This window comes from Bos grunniens, chromosome 21 (assembly GCF_055505025.1).
Source record: "Bos grunniens cultivar Pamir isolate PY7600 chromosome 21, Bosgru_T2T1.0, whole genome shotgun sequence".
Classification (NCBI taxonomy): domain Eukaryota; kingdom Metazoa; phylum Chordata; class Mammalia; order Artiodactyla; family Bovidae; genus Bos; species Bos grunniens.
The window spans coordinates 47,034,527-47,053,745 of record NC_141185.1 but is presented as its reverse complement, the minus strand read 5'-3'; the positions used below and the strand labels follow the sequence as shown (position 1 = coordinate 47,053,745).

The following is a 19,219-nucleotide window of genomic DNA, read 5'->3' as shown; positions in this document are numbered from 1 at the left end:
TCTTGAGAGTCCCTTGGACTGCAAGGAGATCCAACCAGTCCATTCTAAAGGAGATCAGTCCTGGGTGTTCACTGGAAGGACTAATGTTGAAGCTGAAACTCCAATACTTTGGCCACCTGATGCGAAGAGCTGACTCATTGGATAAGACCCTGATGTTGGGAAAAATTGGGAGCAGGAGGAGAAGGGGACGACAGAGGATGAGATGGTTGGATGGCATCACCAACTTGATGGACATGGGTTTGGGTGGACTTCTGGAGTTGTTGATGGACAGGCAGGCCTGGCGTGCTGTGATTTGTGGGGTCGCAAAGAGTCGGACACGACTGAGCGATTGAACTGACTGGCTGATTGATGTCATACATAGAAATAAAATTTTCTATATTTCATAGATGAAAATATAGATGCATATTTCATAGATGAAAATACATTTCACAGAGGAAAACATATGTATATTTCATATATGAAAATAGAATTTTCTGTATTTCACAGATTAAAATATAGGTGCATATTTCATATATGAATGGAGAATTTTCTATATCTCATAGATGAATATATAGGTGTATATTTCACATGTGACAGTTTTCTATATTTCATAAATGAAAAGACAGGTGAAAATTTCATATATGAAATAGAATTTTCTATATATAATAGTTGAAAATGTTGAATATTTCATATATGAAAATAGAATTTTCTGTATTTCATATAGAATAACATAGGCCCAGTTGTGGTAATGTCAGATCCTAGGCTTAGTGTCTTGATAGCTTTTATTCGGGCATGCAGACATTGTCCTTTATTGTGGTTGTGGCCAATTACGTTCCCATCGACAGTGTAGGAGGTTTCCCCTTACTCCAAACTCACTCCTGCATTTATTGTAGACTTGAGTATGGCCATTCTGACAGTTGGGATTTGATTTCTCATTGTCATTTTGATTGGGTTTCCTTCTATAATGATTAGGGCTGCTGAGCATCTTGTCCTGTGGCGGAGGTATAGGGTTTGTTGGGGTTTTTTCCCTTTAAGGGCGTGAGGAAAATAGACCTGTGGCAGTTGGGGTCGTTTGTGTTTGGAATTTATCTTGCAATACCCGCCACAGAACATTTCCTGAGGGCAGCTATCATCAGCAGCCGCCCAGCCCTTGTGAATTAGAGGTGCCAACAAGTACTAGCGGTCAGATGTAGTTACAGGAAGTGTCCACAAGGCGGCAGCACTTTTTGATGCCCACCTCTGGTTCTTGGGGCAAGCAGAGGTTTCGGGAAAGTCGGCTTCCCGGCTGTGAAATAGAGTAGAATGTGCCTGAGCAAAAACCCAAGGGCTTGTGTCTCACTACTTTTTCCTCTTAAAGCATCACACACACACACACACACACACACACCCTTCTTGATAGCATCACTCTCTTCACCCTAGCCCTTCTTGATAGCTGTTTTTTGTATTCGGAGTCTGTCCATATACTGGCCGTAGCCAATGTATATTACCACCTACAGCTTAGGGGTATTCTTTTTCTTCCACGCTGTCTGTATTTGTTGTCGATTTTGAGGATGGCCATTGTGAGGAGTGAGATTTGGTGTCCGTTGTCGTTTTGATTGGCATTCCTACAGCCGTTAGGGATGCTGAGCATCTTGTCCTGTGGTGGAGGTTTGATTTAGTTTTATTTTTTGTTTTTTTCTCTTTAAAGGATGTGAGGACAATTTACCTTTGGAAGTTGGCTTCCCGGAGTTGGCTGGTTTTGGAATATATTTCTCCCATACCCGCCCCAGAGCATTTCCTGAGGGCAGCTGTCATTAGCAGAACCACAGCCCTTGTGAATTGAGGTGCCTGTGTGCTCTTGTGATCAAGTTGTAGTTACAGAAAATGTCCACAGGATGACAGCACTTTTTCTTGCCCACCTTTGGTTCCTGGGGCAACTAGATCCTTAAGGAAAGTTGTCTTTTGAATTAGAGTGGAATGTGCCTGAGCAAACACCCAAGGGCTTGAGTCTCACTTCTTTCTCCCTTAAAGCAGCACACAAACACCCCATTCAGACTAATCCCTTCTGGGTCCACAGCACGCTGCTGAGGGTGCCTATGTGCCTAGGAGGCTGCACTCTGAGGAAGGAGGCTTGAGCTGGGACCCCCAAAGCCAGGTGAAGTGGAGGCTCCATGATTATTGCTCCAACTCTGAGAGGCCTTGATCACACTCAGCACTCTGGTCCTCACAGCAGACAGTAGAATTTTGAAAAGGGTTCAACGGATGGCAGTGTGCCGGGCTGTGTCAACCCCACCCCAGTTCGGCAGAGGGAACCAAGCCTGCTCGGCCTTCAGGGTTGGGATAGTATCCCAAGTCAGGAAGGTCAGAGATAATAGAGTAGTCACTGCTTTTCTTTCCTTTTCTTTACCATCTTGCTGATACTACATTGCAGTACAGTCAGTTCAAATGCTGTGTTTGCTGTCAGTGCACAGCTGATGGATTTGGGTATCATGTATCTATGGGATATCTCTCTTGTCTTTTGGGACTTTTCTGCCATGGAAGGTCAAGCAGAGGTCCTTATGAATTATCTATCTCATCAGGTCCTTGTGAATTATCTATCTTAGATATGGTTTCCTGTTTACAAAGAAGGAAGTTAGGAGATAATTTTTGTGGATTCTATCTTCAGTCAGTCAGTTCAGTTGCTCAGTCATGTCTGACTCTTTGTGACCCCATGAATCACAGCACGCCAGGCCTCCCTGTCCATCACCAACTCCTGGAATTTACTCAAACTCATGTCCATCGAGTAGGTGATGCCATCCAGCCATCTCATCCTCGGTCGTCCCCTTCTCCTCCTGCCCCCAATCCCTCCCAGCATCAGGGTCTTTTCCAATGAGTCAACTCTTCGCATAAGGTAGCCAAAGTATTGGAGTTTCAGCTTTAGCATCAGTCCTTCCGAAGAACACCCAGGACTGATCTTCTTTAGAATGGACTGGTTGGATCTCCTTGCAGTCCAAGGCACTCTCAAGAGTCTTCTCCAATACCACAGTTCAAAAGCATCAATTCTTTGGCGCTCAGCCTTCTACACAGTCCAACTCTTGAATCCATATATGACTAGTGGAAAAACCATAGCCTTGACGAGATGGACCTTTGTTGGTAAAGTAATGTCTCTGCTTTTGAATATGCTATCTAGGTTGGTCATAACTTTCCTTCCAAGGAGTAAGCGTCTTTTAATTTCATGTCTGCAGTCACCATCTGCAGTGATTTTGGAGCCCCCCAAAATAAACTCTGACACTGCTTCCACTGTTTCCCCATCTACTTCCCATAAATTGATGGGACCAGATGCCATGATCTTAGTTTTCTGAACGTTGAGCTTTAAGCCAACTTTTTCACTCTCCTCTTTCACTTTCATCAAGAGGCTCTTTAGCTCCTCTTCATTTTCTGCCATAAGGGTGGTGTCATCTGCATTTCTGAGGTTATTGATATTTCTCCCAGCAATCTTGATTCCAGCTTGTGCTTCCTCCAGCCCAGCGTTTCTCATGATGTACTCTGCATATAATTTAAAGAAGCAGTGTGACAATATATAGCCTTCATGTACTCCTTTTCCTATTTGGAACCAGTCTGTTGTTCCATGTCCAGTTCTAACTGCTACTTCCTGACCTGCATACAGGTTTCTCAAGAGGCAGATCAGATGGTCTGGTATTCCCATCTCTTTCAGAATTTTCCACAGTTTATTGTGATCCACATAGTCAAAGGCTTTGGCATAGTCAATAAAGCAGAAATAGATCTTTTTCTGGAACTCTCTTGCTTTTTCCATGATCCAGCAGATGTTGGCAATTTGATCTCTGGTTCCTCTGCCTTTTCTAAAACCAGCTTGAACATCTGGAAGTTTACGGTTCACAGATTGCTGAAGCCTGGCTTGGAGAATTTTGAGCATTACTTTACTAGCATGTGAGATGAGTGCAATTGTGCAGTAGTTTGAGCATTCTTTGGCATTGCGTTTCTTTGGGATTGGAATGAAAACTGACCTTTTGCAGTCCTGTGGCCACTGCTGAGTTTTCCAAATTTGCTGGTATATTGAGTGCAACACTTTCACGGCATCATCTTTCAGGATTTGAAATAGCTCAACTGGAATTCCATCACCTCCACTAGCTTTGTTCATAGTGATGCTTTCTAAGGCCCAGTTGACTTCACATTCCAGGATGTCTGGCTCTAGGTCAGTGATCACACCATCATGATTATCTAGGTCGTGAAGCTCTTTTTTGTACAGTTCTTCTGTGTATTCTGGCCACCTCTTCTTAATATCTTCTGCTTCTGTTAGGTCCATACCATTTCTGTCCTTTATCGAGCCCATCTTTGCATGAAATGTTCCCTTGGTAGCTCTAATTTTCTTGAAGAGATCTCTAGTCTTTCCCATTCTGTTGTTTTCCTCTATTTCTTTGCATTGATCACTGAAGAAGGCTTTCTTACCTCTCCTTGCTGTTCTTTGGAACTCTGCATTCAGATGCTTATATCTTTCCTTTTCTCCTTTGCTTTTCACTTCTCTTCTTTTCCCAGCTATTTGTAAGGCCTTCTCAGACAGCCATTTTGCTTTTTTGCGTTTCTTTTCCATGAGGATGGTCTTGATCCCTGTCTCCTCTACAATGTCACGAACCTCCATCCACAGTTCATCAGGCACTCTGTCTATCAGATCTAGTCGCTTAAATCTATTTCTCACTTCCACCGTATAATCATAAGGGAATTCCAGTTGAGCTATTTCAAATCCTAAAGATGATGCTGTGAAAGTGCTGCACTCAATATGCCAGCAAATTTGGAAAACTCAGCAGTGGCCACAGGACTGGAAAATGTCCGTTTTCATTCCAATCCCAAAGAAAATCAATGCCAAAGAATGCTCAAACTACTGTTCAATTGCATTCATCTCACACGCTAGTAAAGTACTTGATTCATTAATGTATAGTGGTTTATCTATTTTCTTTCAAGTTCTTGTTCCCATCTAGGTGATTACAGCATGTTCAGTAAACTTCCATCTGCTATTCAGTAACTCATTTTCAACCATCTATTTGATCCACACAAGTGTGTCTATGTTAATTCAAATCTCTTAATTTACTTCACCTGTATATAGAGATTGAGGGCTCCTGCAGAGGGCAAGAGGCACTCCAGGAACATCATGGGGGCGTGCTGCCTGCCACATCCTCCCAGGTCCCTGAGCCCCACCACAAGCCAACCTTGGGACCCAAGCCTGCCTAGTCTCCAGAGATGTGATACCAGCCAGGTAACCAAGGGATGAGGGGAATAAAGTTAGCATATGTTTCTACATTTTTTGAGTTGATAAAGTTAGTTGAACTTGAGTATATAGGTGAATTACAATGCATTGGGTTTTTTTTTTTTTTAATTCATAGCAACTTGATTCACTCTTTGTTGCATATAAGTTAAATACGCAGAGTGACAATACACAACCTTGATGAAATCCTTTCCCAATTTTGAACCAGTCCGTTGTTTCATGTCTGGTTCCTACTGGTACTTCCTGACCATCCAGGTTTCTCAGGAGGCAGGTAATGTGGTGTGGTATTCCCATCTCTTTAGGAATTTTCCACATTTTGTTGTGATCCACACAATCAAAGGCTTTAGTGTAGTCTATGAAGCAGAAGTAGATGTTTCTCTGGAATTCTCTTGCTTTTCCTATGATCCAACAGATGTTTAAATTTGATCTCTGGTTCCTCTGCCTTTTCTAAATAGCGCTTGAATGTCTGGAATTTCTTCATTCACGTACTGTTGAAGCATGTCTTGGGAACTTACTTTTGCTAGTGTATGAAATGAGGGCAATTGTTCAGTAGTTTGAACATTCTTTGGCATTGCCCTTCTTTGGGATTGGAATGATAACTGACCTTTTCCAGTCCCATGGCCTGAGTTTTCCAAATTTGAGTTTTCCAAGTTTGCTGTCATATTGAGTGCAGCACTTTCACACCATCATCTTTTAGGATTTGAGACAGCTCAGCTGTATCCCACCAGGCTCCTCTGTCCTTGGGATTTCCCAGGCAAGAATACTGGAGTGGATTGCCATTTCCTTCTCCATAGGACCTTCCCAACCCGGGATCCAAACCCTGGTCTCCTGCATTGCAGGCAGATTCTTTACTGACTGAGCTACCAGGGACTGTTAGTGATTCACTCATATGTAGATGTGTATATGTTGTATTTTGGGTTCTGTTCCTGTATAGGTTATTACAGAGAGTGGAGTACCATTCCTTTTGTTACCCAGTGGGTCCTTGTGATTTATTTTCTAAATAATAGTGTGCATATGTTATTTCAAATAGCTGATTTCTATGGGCCCAATATATTTCTTTTCTGCTAACAGTAAGTTCTTTTTTCTAAGTGTGTGAACTATGTATCTTTGCTCAAGGAGCTCATATGTATCCATTGTTAGATCCACCTAGAAGTGATATCGTATTATATTTTTTGCTCATTGTCTGTCTTCGGTTACTATGATAATCTCTACCTTCTTCCCTGTGCCTGAAGATGCCATTATTTCATTGCTCTTTATGGCTGAGTAATATAGCATTGTGTGTGTATATCCCGTATACTTTATTCATTTCTGTGAATAACACTTAGGTCGCATCAGTGTCTTTGCTATGAAAACCAGTCCGGCAAGGATGGCATGGGTACCCCTGTCTTTGAAAATGTTGCTTCTCCCTGGCTGTATGCCCAGCCATGTGATTGCTGTTTCCTAAGGCGCTGCTGTGTTTCATTATTTCAAGATCCTCCATATTGTTCTTTTTAGTGGATAAACCAGTGGACATTTTTAGTAATCTCATCCAAATTAATTTCTTGATGGGAATTTGTATTCCTAAAATTTCCCCATTTTTATTTTGCTAACCTTCAGTCTTGATTATTTTTTGTGTTTGTAGTTATCAGTCCACTATTTCTTTTCCCTCTGAAGTACAGGACACAACATAGTGATTCAGTATTTTAATGGAATATACTCCATTTAGAGATATTACAAAATCATGGCTACATTGCTCTCTGCTGCATACAATATCCTATTATTTTTCTTACATTACATATGTGGCTTCCCTGATGGCTCAGATGGTAAAGCGTTACATTACATATAGTGATCTTTATCTCTTAACCTCCACTCCAGTGTGGCAATGCCTTCAGTAGCCAAATTGCCCCAGGCATCCATCACTTTCTGGATTTGAGAGTCTCCTTCTGTTTCATAGGTTCATCTGTGTCATATTTTAGATTCTACACAACTGTGATTTCTTATGGCCGTTTTCTGTGTGTTTCTGACAACCTTGCCTTAGTATGAGAAAACGTAGATTCATTTTCCTGAAAATATTTGTAACTTCAATCAGAAGTTTCCATGTTTCATACAGGAAGTTATGGGCACAGATTTTCCTGCATGGAACATGAAATTTGCCATGTTTCATGGAGGAAATTATAGACACAGATTTTCCTGCATGAAGTATGATATTTTCCAAATTTTGTACAGGAAAATGTGGCTGTAGATTTTCCTGTATTAAATATGAAATTTTCCATATTTCATGCAGGAAAATATTGGCACATATAGGATATGGAAAATATATCTTCAGAGTAAACTCCTTTTGATTCATTCTTTAAAGAAAATCAGCAAAATTTTTCTGTATTTTTTAATGGTACTAATTATCACAATGTGATAAAATGTGTCTGGTAAAATGTGTCTTCACCTGCTTTCTAGGCCATATTTATCTTGTTGGTAGGTTAATTGGCCTCATTTAACTAATTATTTTTGAAATATAGATTAAAGCGGTAAATCTAGTTTCTGTTTTTTAAAACAATCTCATGCAAAGGAAGTTTCTCAGTTGGATCTTCTATTGTGAGAAATATCCCAATTTCATTTTGCTAGTTTTTTCTTCTCAATTTTCTATTGTGTTTGTAGCTGTACATCAAGTATATTTTTTCAAATTGAAGTACAGTTGTTTGGCATAACTACATGGTTTCCTCAGGATATAGGCCCAGGTGTTGTAATGTCAAATCCTAGGCTTAGTCCCTCTTGATAGTTTTTTTTCAGTCATTCGAAGACTGCATTATACTGGCTGATGCTGTTGTATATTCCCACCAACAGCTTAGGGCATTTGTTTTTCCTCCAGGCTCTCGCCTACATTTATTTTTTGTAGACTTGTGATGATAGCCATTGTGAGCGGTAAAATTTGATTTTCCATTGTCATTTTGATTGACATTTCTCCCACATTTAGGGAATCGTAGCATCGTGTCCTGTGGTGGAGATTTGGGTTTGTTTTGTCTTTTTTTTTCCTTAAAGGGTGTAATCACAATTTACCTTTGGCATTTGATTTCCTGAAAGTTGGCTGTGTTTCAAATTTTTTCCACTATTCGTCCCTGATCCTCAGGGCAGTTGTCACCAACAGAATCCCAGGCCCAGTAAATTGAGGTTCCTTTAGAACCTGTGATCAAATTTTATTTACAGAAAATATCCACAAGGTGGCAGCACCTTTTTAAGCCCACCTTTGGTTCCTGGGGGTAACCAGAGACTTAGGGCAAGCTGGCTACTTGGGCTGTGAAATAGAGTGGAATGTGCCTGAGCAAACAGGAGAGGGCTTGAGTCTCACTACTTTTGCCCCTTAAGCGTCACACAAACACCCTGTCCTGACGTCCTTTTCAGTTTCACAGTACACTGCTGAGGTTGCATATGGGCCTAGGAGGCTACACTCTCAGGAATGAACTCTGAATTGGGAACACGCACATCAGGAGAAGTGGATGCTCGCTGATTCTTGCCTTCAAATTCCCTGAGGCCTTAATGCCACGTGAGACTCTGGTCCCAGCCAGAATGTAGAGGACAGTAGACTTTTAAAAATGGTTTGAAAAATGGCACTGTGTCAGGCTCTGCCACACACCAGTCCAGCAGTCAGACCGAAGCCTGCTCAGCTTCCAGGGATGGGATAGCATCTCAAGTCAGGGAGGTTGGGGATCATAGAGCAGGAACTGCTATTCTTTCCTTTCTTTAACATTTTCCAGACATTACTTTGCAGTATAGTTGATTTGCAGTATTGTGATTTTTGTCAGTATATAGCTCCCTGATCAGGTATTTAATAATCATGTGGTATCTCTATTCTTTTTTTATTTTTGCTGTAGAATGTCAAGCAGAGTGCTGAGCATCAGGCCTCATGGATTTTGTATCCCAGATACACTTTTTTGTGTATACAAAGAAGGAAAGTAGTTAATTTTGGGGATATATCTCTTATAGAGATTTCTGTGTATAGATTAGAGATAAAGATTTCTGTGTACATGTAGAATGAAGAAAGGAAGAGGATAATCCTCACGGATTATCTATTACAGACACACATTTCTTGTTTATGTAGGTATGGAACTCAATTCATTCAAGGCCCTTCACTTATTGTTTTTTTTCCTGAACACTTTGTTTGACTTTGGATTCTCAGAGTCCCTTTTTGGATTGTAAATATGTTGCCTTGTACGTTTGTATTCGTTTTGCTTGGAACTTGCCTCATATACCACGGTCTTCCTCTGCCACCTGGCTTCCCTTTGTGTATGGTCCTTCAAGGTCCATCCCTGTGGCTCCCAGTGTCCTAATTCCCTAATTTCAGTGTCCGTTTTTAATGAGTGTGAAATAGTCTACCGGATGTATGTACCGCATCATGTTTAAGCTTTAACCTCTCGTTGGAGATTTTGATGGTTGTGTGTCTTGGCTACTGGAAGTAGTTCTGCCGTGTTCCTTGGGGCGGATGTGCCTTATGATCAGTTGTTTTCTCGGGATACAGGCCCAGGTGTGGGAATGTCAGATCCTATGCTTAACCTCTTTGGAGAGTTCTTCCCAGGTGTTCGAGACTGTCCATTTTACAGGCTGTTGCCACAGTATTTATCCACCGACACCTTAGGGTCTTCCTTTTCCTCCAGGCTGTCTCCCGAATTTAATGCTTGTAGATTGGTGATGATCGTGATTGTGGCAGTCGGCATTTGATTTACCATTTTCGTTTTGACTGACATTCCTTCAGCAATTAGGGATGCTTAGCACCTTGTCCTGTTGTGGAGGTTTTTTTTTTTTTTTTTTTCTTAACAGGTGTCAGGACAATTTGCCTCTGACAGCTGGGTTCCTGAAAGTTGGGTGTGTTTGGAAATTATTTTTCCAATACTGCCCCAGGACATTTTCTCAGGGCATCTGTCATTATACAAGCTCAGTCCTTATGAACTGAGGTGCCAGTGAACTCTGGAGATAAAATAGTAGTTACTGAAATCGTCTACAAGAAGACAGCACTGTTCAGGCCTCCCTTTGGTTCCTGGGGTGACCAGAGCCTTAGGGAAAGTTGGTTTCCTGGGCAGTGAAATAGAGTGGAATGTGCCTGAGCAAACACGAAAGACCTTGAATGTCAGCTTTTTTTCCTCTAAAGCACCACACAAACACCAGTCCAGGCTTATCCCTTCAGGGTCCACAGCACACTGCTGAGGGTGCTCAGGTGCTAGGAGGCTGCACTGTCAGGAATGAGCCTTGAGCTGGGAACTCCACCATCATGAGAAGACTAGGCTTGCTGAGCCTTGCCTGCAATTACTTGAGACCTTGATCCCACACGCAACCCTGACCCCAGCCAGAATGTAAGAGATGGTAGACATTTCAATAGGAATTCAACAAAGGGCACGGGGCCAGGCTGTGTCAACCACCCCTAGTCCCGAAGTGGGACCCAAGCCTGCTCAGCCTCCAGGGATGGGATAGCATCCCGTGTCAGGGAGGTTGGAGATCATAGAAAAGGCACTGATTTACTTACCTTTCTTTAACATCTTGTCAATGCTACAGCACAGCACTGTTGATTTGCCGTGTTGTGACCATTGTCAGTGTACATCACGGGATTCAGGTATCACGTATCTGTGGGGTATCTCTATGGTTGTTTGGATTTTTGCCATAGTATGGTGAGCAGAGTGCTGAGCATAGGGGCCTTTGAAATTATCTCAGATACACTTTTTTGTGGATACAAGGAAGGAAGATAGTTAATTTTTGTGGTGTATCTCTTTGAGAAAGAGATTTTGTGTATAGGTTCGAGATGCATATTTCCATGTATATGTAGAAGGAAGGAAGAAGGAAGAGGATCATCTTTGTGGATTATCTACTGCAGATATACCTTTCTTGTCTGTGTAGGTACAAACCTCCTATTTCATTCACGACCCTTCAGTTATTTATTTATTTATTTATGGAACCCTAAATGTTTGACTTTGAATCCTCAGAGTCTCTCTTTGGGTTGAAAACTTGTTGACTTGTGTGCCTATTTTTATTTTGCCTGGAACGTACCTCATATACCATGGTCTTCCTCTGCCTGACTGACTCCCCTTAGTGTATGATCCTTCAGGGTCCGTCCCTGTGGCTCCCAGTGTCCTAATTCCCTAATTTCAGTGGTGATTTGTAATGAGTGAGAAATAATCTACTGTATACATGTATGCTTCTTGTTTAAGCTTTAACTTCTGGTTAGAGATTTTGTGGTTGTGCATCTCGGCTACTGGAAGTCGTGCTGGAGGTTTGTTGGGGTGCTTGTGCCTTTTGATCGATGGCTTTCTCAGGATACAGGCCAAAGTCGGGGAATGTTGGATCCTCAGCTTAGCAGGACTTGATTGGTTTTTTTCAGGCATTCGGAGACTGGCCATGATACTGGCTGCTGCCGATATATATTCCCACTGAGAGCTTAGGGCGATTCTTCCTCCCCCAGACTCCCTCCCATATTTATTGTTGCAGATTTGTGACACTGACCATTGTGAGTGGTGGGATTTGATTTCCCATGTCTTTCAATTAGCATTTCTGCAGCAATTAGGAATGCTGAGCATCTTATTTGGTGGAGGAGGTTTGTGTTTTTTTTCCTTAAAGGTGTGAGGACAATTACCTTTGGGTATTCCTGAAAGATTCTGGCTGTGTTTGGAATTTATTTCTCTGGTGCTGGCCACAGGACATTGGGCTGTCATTCACAGAACCCCAGGCCTTGTGAATTGAGGTGCCTGTGAGCTAGGGTGATCAAATTGTGGTTCCAGGAAATGTCCACAAGGCAAAAGCACTTTTCAGGCCCCGCTTGGCAACCAGAGTCTTAGTGCTAGTTTGCTTCCTGGGCTGTGAGATGGAGTGGAATGTGCCTGAGCAAACAGGAAAGGGCTTGAGTCTCACTACTTTTTCCCCCTAAAGCCTCACACAAACACCACGTCCAAACTAACCCCTTCAGGATCCACAGTACACTGCTGAGGGTGCTTAAGGTACTAGGAGGCTGCACTCAGGAAGGAGGCCTGGACTCGGATCCCCTGCACCAGGGGAGGTTGAGGCTGAATTTTGCCTTGAAATTCCTTGGGGCCTGATGCCAGGTGGGACTCTTGTCCTAGCCAGACAGAGCACACAGTAGACCTTTCAAAAGTGTTCAATGAAGGGTACCCTGCCAGGCTGTGTTGACCCCACCTAAGTTCAGCAGTGGGACCCAAGCCTGCCCAGCCTCCAGGGATGGGATAGCATCCCACGTCAGGGAGGTTGCACATAATACAGTAGGCAATGCTTTCCTTCTCTTTTCTTTAACATTTTGCCAATACTACCTTGCAGCATAGGCTATTTGCTTTCTGCCATTAGGATGGTGTCATCTGCATATCTGAGGTTGTAGATATTTCTTCCAGCATCTTGATTCCAGCTTGTATTTCATCCACCTGGCATTTCACTTGATGTACTCTGCATGTAAATTAAATAAACAGGATCACAGTATATAGTTTTTACATACTCCTTTCCCAATTTTGAACTAGTCCATTGTGCCTGTCCAGTTCTAACTGCTGTTTCTTTTTGTTGTTGTTGTTATTGTTTTTAATTTTTTTATTAAAATTTTTAAAATTTATTTTAATGGGAGGCTAATTACTTTACAATATTGTGGTGGTTTTTGCCATACATTCACATGAATCAGCCATGAGTGTACATGTTTTCCCCATCCTGAACCTCCCTCCCACCTCCCTCCAATCCCATCCCTCAGGGTTGTCCCAGTACACCAGCCCTGAGCGCACTGTCTCATACATCGAACCTGGACTGGTGATCTATTTCACATATGATAATATACATGTTTCAGTGCTATTCTCTCAAATCATCCCAACCTCGCTGTCTCCCACAGAGTCCAAAAGTCTGTTCTTTACATCTGTGTCTCTTTTGCTGTCTCACATAAAGCATCATCATTACCATCTTTCTAAATTCCATATATATGCATTAATATACTGTATTGGTGTTTTCCTTTCTGACTTCGCTCTGTATTAATAGGCTTCAGTTTCATCCACCTCATTAGAACTGACCCAAATGCATTCTTTTTAATAGCTGAGTAATATTCCATCGTGTATATGTACCACAGCTTTCTTATCCATTCATCTGCTGATGGACATCTAGGTTGCTTCCATGTCCTGGCTATTGTAAACAGTGCTGTGATGGACATTGGGGTACATGTGTCTTTTTCAATTCTGGTTTCCTTGGTGTGTATGCCCAGCAGTGGGATTGCTGGGTTGGATGGCAGTTCTATTTCCAGTTTTTTAAGGACTCTCCACACTGTTCTCCATAGTGGCTGTACTAGTTTGCATTCCCACCAACAGTGTAAGAGGGTTCCCTTTTCTCCACACCCTCTCCAGCATTTATTGCTTATAGACTTTTGGATAGCAGCCATTCTGACTGGTGTGAGATGGTACCTCATTGTGGTTTTGATTTGCATTTCTCTGATAATGAGTGATGTTGAGCATCTTTTCATGGGTTTGTTAGTCATCTGTATGTCTTCTTTGGAGAAATGTCTGTTTAATTCTTTGGCCCATATTTTGATTGGGTCGCTTATTTTTCCGGAATTGAGTTGCAGAAGTTGCTTGTATATTTTTGAGATTAATTCTTTGTAAGTTGCTTCATTTGCTATTATTTTCTCCCATTCTGAAGGCTGTCTTTCCCCTTGTTTATAGTTTCCTTCTTTTTGCAAAAGCTTTTAAGTTTAATTAGGTCTCATTTGTTTATTTTTGCTTTTATTTCCATTACTCTGGGAGGTGGATCATAGAGGATCCTGCTATGATTTACATCAGAGGGTGTTTTGCCTATGTTTTCCTCTAGGAGTTTTATAGTTTAGATTTACATTTAGATCTTTAATCCATTTTGAGTTTATTTTTGTGTATGGTGTTAGAAAGTGTTCTAGTTTCATTCTTTTATAAGTGGTTGACCAGTTTTCCCAGCACTGCTTGTTTCTTGACTTACATACAAGTTTCTCTGGAGGCAGGTAAGGTGGTCTGGTATTCCCATCTCTAAGAATTTTCCAGTTTGTTGTGATCCACACAATTAAAGGCTTTAATTCTTTGAAAGTTTTTAATTTTATGAAAGTTTTAAATTTGATGATGTAAAAATATATACCTTATTTTATATATGACATATATATACCTCTATTTTTATTTGAGATATATACCTATATTGTCATATAGGGATATATACTGATATTTTCACATAATACATATATACCTATATTGCCATATATGAAATATATACATCTATCTTCATATATAAAATATATATTGAATACTATTCAGCAAAATAGCAAAATTAAAATGGGAAATTTTTAAAAATAGATTCCATCAAGATACTGATTTTGATGAGATTTTTAAAAATCACATTTAGTAGTTTTACTCTTAAGTTATGCTTTACAAAGAACTTAACAGTGAAGTTAAGGCAATTAATCTAAATACAGGATAATATTTTTTTATTTAAGATGCTTCTGTCAATGTTCTGTGACAAAACATTTTATTTTCATTAGTTTTGATGCATACCTAGTGATCTCAGTTCACAGTGCTCTATAAACAGAAGTCATTAGCAATCTTCTAGCTTCAAATTAAGTCTTCTGAACCTATTAAGATGTAAGACAGTGTACTTGAGTTAGAAGGGTTATCTTAAGTCTCTAAAAACGTTACTCAAAAGGCACAACAGTGATTTTCATTATGGTCCCTGGACTGGTATTTGCAAATCTTCTAAATCAGAAGTTCTGGAACTGCCATCTGACAATTTTAGTTAATAAGCCCTCCAGGTGAATCTGAGGCACTGAAGCCAACTGAAGTTTGAGAACTATTGCCCTGGAAGTCCTGGCAGAGCTCATATTTTACCAAGCCCAGGTTGTACAAATTATGAGTTATAGTTAAATGTTCATATCATGAGTTATAGTAAAATTTTAATTCTTTTGGTTATAGAACAGTTGCAAATAAGTGCAGAAAATATATATATATTTTCATATATGAAATATATACCTAGGTTTTCATATATGAAATATATACTGAATACTACTCAGCTATAAAGGCAATTAACATAATGGCATTTTCAGCAATATAATCCTAGAGATTATCATAGTAAGTGATGTAAGAAAGACAAACAGCAATACCATATAATATCACTTATATGTGAAATTAAAGTATGCCACCAATGAACTTATCTATGAAATGGAAACAGACTCACAGATATAGAGAACTAGTGTTTACCAGTGGGGATAGGGACATAGGAGGGGCAAGATAGGTGTAGGGGGGATTAAGAGATAGAGACTACTATGTATAAAATCAATAAGCCATAAGGATATATTATACAGCACACAAAAATATAGCCTTTATTTGTAATACTTTTAAATGGAGTATAAAGATATTGAATCACTATTTTGTATATCCAAAACTAATATAGTATTATAGATAAACTGAACTTCAACTTAAAAATTGTTGATGAAAGTGAAAGTGAAGTCACTCAGTCATGTCTGACTCTTTCCGATCCCATGGACTGTAGCCTACCAGGCTCCTCCCTCCATGGGATTCTCCAGGCAAGAGTACTGGAGTGGGGTGCCATTTCCTCCTCCAGGGGATCTTCCCAACCCAGGGATCGAACCTGGGTCTCCCACATTCCAGGCAGACGCTTTAACCTCTGAACAATAAGGAATAAAAAATAAGTGAAATAAAGATGGGAAATTTTAAAAAATAGAAAATTCTGTCAAATAATGGATTTAGACGAGAATTTTAAGAATCACATGAAGTAGCTTAACTCTTGTAATTTTTGCTTTCCAAGAACTTATTAGTTAAGACAAGCCAATTAATGTACCTAACACTAAACCTTACCAAGCTAAGGGCACTAACCACATTTTGTCACCAAGTTTTTTCAAGATGACTCTGGTTGGCAAAGTTTCTTTAACTTTAACCTTTCTTGTCATTAATTGTAGCTATTTCAGGAACAACATTGTTCTGGTAGCAATATCATGTGGTCCAACAGGTCCTAAGACCACATTACCAAAGGTTTTCTTTTTTTTTTTTTTCTTTAGTTTTCATTAAAAGCTTTATCAAAAATCTCCCTCTGCCTTTTTAAAACAAGGGTTTTCTTTTTGAATGAGCAACTTAAAAAAGAGTTGTGCTGTACTTCATCTTGTCAATGTTAAATTCTCATGGAGAAGAAGTTACTTGTGAAGCTATTAGCCCCAAAGCCTTCTATTCTCTCCTTAAAGTACGCCTGTCTTGCATTATTAAGAATTTGGGAACTGCAAAGAGAAGAGATTGCTGTGTTGAAGGAGCTGGAAAGTGGCTCATTTGGAGCAGTCCGTCTGGGCAGGTGGAAGGGGCAGTGTGGTGTTCTGTTAAGGTGATCAGGGAGAGCTCCATGTCAGATGAATTCTTCCAGGACACCCAGACCATCAGTTAAGTTTCTTCTGGGGAATCATGGTTTAGCCCTCACCATGAGAGTATGTTCATGGTAACAGGTCTGTCTGTAACATCTGTAAGGCCTAAATCAAGAGTCCACATATCATAGAATATATAATGGAATATTACTCAGTCATAAAAAATGAAATAATGCCATTTCAGCAACGTGGATAGATGTAGAGATTAGCACATTAAGTGAAGATACAACACAGAGAGACAAATATCGTATGATATCACTTATGAGTGGACTCTAAACTGTGATGCACATGAACTTCTTGACAAAACAGAAACAGTCTCAGAGAAAACAAACATAAGGTAACCAAAGGGGAAAGGGATGGGGGATTAATTAGGAATTTGGTATTAACAGGTACACACTTCTATATATAAAATAAACAAGGCCCTCCTGTATAGCAGAGGGAGCTATATTCAATATTTGTAATAGCCTAATAATCTGAGAGCATGTATATAGGTGTGTTTTATATATATGTATTATGTATGTTTATATATAATAAAGATAATGTTTATTATATACAATATACATATATCTAACTGAATCCCTTGGGTATGCACCTGGAACTAACACAACATGAAGTAACTATTCTTCGATTAAAATGCACCCGGTTTTTGATAGGAAAAAAAGAGTCCACGTATCATTGATACAAATATTTGAAGTTTAAGTCAATTTAAAACACCATTACACAAAATGCATGTCTTTATAACTGCTTAAAGATGAATAACCGAGCTCATCACCTTGAGTAACATGATAATGCATGTGTCTATAGTTAGACTAAGAAGAAAGTAATAAATCCTTATCTGTGAAAAAATTGTCAAGTTGAGATGTCAAATCTAATTTATTTTATACATCTGAAAATTAAAAATTCATCCTGAATGCTCCTCATTGTTAATTATTTAAGAAATGCAAATCAAAATTTCAATGAGGTACCACCTCAAACTGGTCAGAATGGCCACCATTTAAAACTCTTCAAATAACAAGTGTTGTGGTTGTGTGTTGAAGGTGTGAAGAAAAGGGAATCCTCCTACACTGTTGGTTGGACTGTAAATTGGTGCAGCCACTGTGGAGAAGAGTATGGCAGTTCCTCAGAAAAACTAAAAATAGAGTTACACTATGATCTAGCACTGCAGAGGGTGACTGTAGCCATGAAATTAAAAGACGCTTACTCCTTGGAAGGAAAGTTATGACCAACCTAGATAGCATATTGAAAAGCCGAGACATTACTTTGCCAACAAAGGTCCATCTAGTCAAGGCTATGGTTTTTCCTGTGGTCATGTATGGATGTGAGAGTTGGACTGTGAAGAAGGCTGAGCGCCGAAGAATTGATGCTTTTGAACTGTGGTGTTGGAGAAGACTCTTGAGAGTCCCTTGGACTGCAAGGAGATCTAACCAGTCCATTCTGAAGGAGATCAGCCCTGGGATTTCTTTGGAAGGACTGATGCTAAAGCTGAAACTCCAGTACTTTGGCCACCTCATGTGAAGAGTTGACTCATTGGAAAAGACTGATGCTGGGAGGGATTGGGGGCAGGAGGAGAAGGGGACGACAGAGGATGAGATGGCTGGATGGCATCACTGACTCAATGGACGTGAGTCTGAGTGAACTCTGGGTGTTGGTGATGGACAGGGAGGCCCGGCGTGCTGCGATTCATGGGGTCGCAAAGAGTCAGACATGACTGAGAGACTGATCTGATCTGATCTGACAGGTTTAAGAGGCAATTCTATGAAGGGCACCCTCCGGGGCCTTCTTGGCCCCACCACAGGCCAGCCCTGGGTCTCAAGTTTCCTCATGGTTCAGGGATGGGATAAGATCTCAAGTCTTGGAGGTCGGAGGGAATAAAGTAGGCACTACTTCTCTTTCCTTTTCCTAGTCTCATCGCTATGCTCTGTTGAAGTCTAGTAGATCTGAAGTTTTGTGCTTGTCCTCAGTGTACAACAAAATGATTTGGTTATGACAGATACATTCAGTATATGTGTAGTTGTTTTGATTTTTTTTTCATGGAGTTTATTGAACAAGGTCCAGTAAAGTTCCCTATTCTGATCATCAGGTCCCTGTGGACTGTTTATTAGAGGTAAGTTTTTTTATACATGTGCAAGAAACCAAGAAAGGAAATAATCCTTGTAGATTATCTGTTCCAGCGACAGACTTTTATGTATATGTTAGAGATAAATACTTCTGTGTCTATGTGAATGGAAGGAAGGAAGGATGGAGACAAGCCTTGTGGATTAGCTCATACAGATAGAGATTTCTGGATATATGTTGGATATACAGATTTCAGTGCCTATGTGAAAGGAAGGAAGGACAGAGGGAAGGAAGGGAGGAGGAGATAATCATTGTGGATTATCTATTTCAGACATAGATTTCCATGGATACATTAGTACTGACCTCCTAATTCATCCCTGGCTCTTTCCCTCCCCCCTGCCCCCTTTGGAATTCTGGGTTTGTGTTCTCATCTCAGAGTCTCTCTGTTGAAAATGACTTTCTCTGTTTTTCAGTCTCGCCCTCCAGGACATCTGCTATTTTTTTCCTCTGTTGCTGATTTCTCTTAGCATATTTTCCTCCAAGGTCCATCATTGTGGGGACCATTGACCTAATTTCATAATTTC

At 40.4% G+C, this 19,219-nt stretch overlaps 2 long non-coding RNA genes across 2 annotated transcripts in view; one reads left to right on the top strand and one right to left on the bottom strand.

Annotated features, from left to right (window-relative positions):
- LOC147349585 (uncharacterized) overlaps nt 1–19,219 on the top strand; it is a 38,933-nt gene that overhangs the window by 10,811 nt on the left and 8,903 nt on the right. The window contains exon 2 of the long non-coding RNA XR_015150007.1: nt 5,057–5,206. This is a non-coding gene — a long non-coding RNA (uncharacterized LOC147349585). The remainder of the gene's footprint in view (nt 1–5,056; nt 5,207–19,219) is intronic.
- LOC147349584 (uncharacterized) overlaps nt 12,310–19,219 on the bottom strand; it is a 33,275-nt gene continuing 26,365 nt past the window's right edge. The window contains exons 3-4 of the long non-coding RNA XR_015150004.1: nt 14,713–14,789; nt 12,310–12,619 (exon numbers count right to left, since the gene is read on the bottom strand). This is a non-coding gene — a long non-coding RNA (uncharacterized LOC147349584). The remainder of the gene's footprint in view (nt 12,620–14,712; nt 14,790–19,219) is intronic.